Source organism: Penaeus monodon, chromosome 24, assembly GCF_015228065.2.
Source record: "Penaeus monodon isolate SGIC_2016 chromosome 24, NSTDA_Pmon_1, whole genome shotgun sequence".
Lineage (NCBI taxonomy): Eukaryota > Metazoa > Arthropoda > Malacostraca > Decapoda > Penaeidae > Penaeus > Penaeus monodon.
The window spans coordinates 22,508,886-22,510,026 of record NC_051409.1 but is presented as its reverse complement, the minus strand read 5'-3'; the positions used below and the strand labels follow the sequence as shown (position 1 = coordinate 22,510,026).

Sequence of the window (1,141 nt, the reverse complement as noted above, 5' to 3'; positions counted from 1 at the left end):
TATACACAAAATATATGAGTATATTTTCTGCAATGAAATATAAAGATAAGTGTCCTCTTTTGTCAAAGTTCACAGTGAAATGATATATGATTACTAAGTATAATTACTACACACACGACAAGAACCATCAATTTGCAAACTCACTCTTTCCACATTAATTTGAAGAGAACCGTATTAGTAAAATCCGAGAAACGATTTCATGGTGGACGTACTCTTGGGAAATATTAATTGTAATCAGTGATTCATTATGATTCAATATAAATAGATGCAAAAGCGACGAACAGACTGTTTGCAACTATACTGTACTGCTAATGGATTTCTCATAAACTTAATTATCCATTTCTTTTTGTCCTATTTTCATGACTATATAACTGAAAGCAATCTAATCAACAGTATGATTTAGCAGTAGAGCATCAGTAAAATTCTGTTATTCATAAACGATTCCACTTTTTCAAGTTAAGGTACACGGGAGGCAAATACTGTACTTGTTGAGCCTGTAAGTAATTGCATAACTTGTATAACTGCCAGCGTGTTACCTCTCATGACTGAAGCTCAAAGACACAAGTATCTTTTCCCTTACGCAAGTAATCAGCGACCGATTTGCTTTATGGTAAGAATCAGGTTCGGCCCACGACTCCTAACTGCCCTTCAGTCACGACTCCTAGTTGCCCTTCAGTCACGACTCCTAATTGCCCTTCAGTCACGACTCCTAGTCTCCTTCAGTCACGACTCCTAGTTGCCCTTCAGTCACGACTCCTAATTGCCCTTCAGTCACGACTCCTAGTCTCCTTCAGTCACGACTCCTAGTTGCCCCTTCAGTGACGCCAGCGAGCTCGGCTGGCGCTGCGAGGCTATTCCCCCGTCGCGGACAGAGCTTTTGGCTGAGGCTAAGAATTATCGGGGCGTAAAGAAGTCCTGGCGTCAAATAACTCTTTCCAAAGGCTGGATTTGTTCAGGAGGAAATGCAATAACCCTACCGTAACGGACCATAAGTCTGAGAGTCATCATCGATTTTTGGTTTTCAAAATGTCTTAAAACTGAAGAAATAGTCTTCCACACCTGGAAATGTACTATTGATTACACTGATAACTTAATGGCAAATAACACACCGTGAACCGTGTCTCTTTTCAGCAGACAGGGA

General features: G+C 40.4%; 1 pseudogene; it reads left to right on the top strand.

Annotated features, from left to right (window-relative positions):
* Positions 1 to 1,141, top strand: part of LOC119588886 — a 48,185-nt pseudogene that overhangs the window by 27,359 nt on the left and 19,685 nt on the right.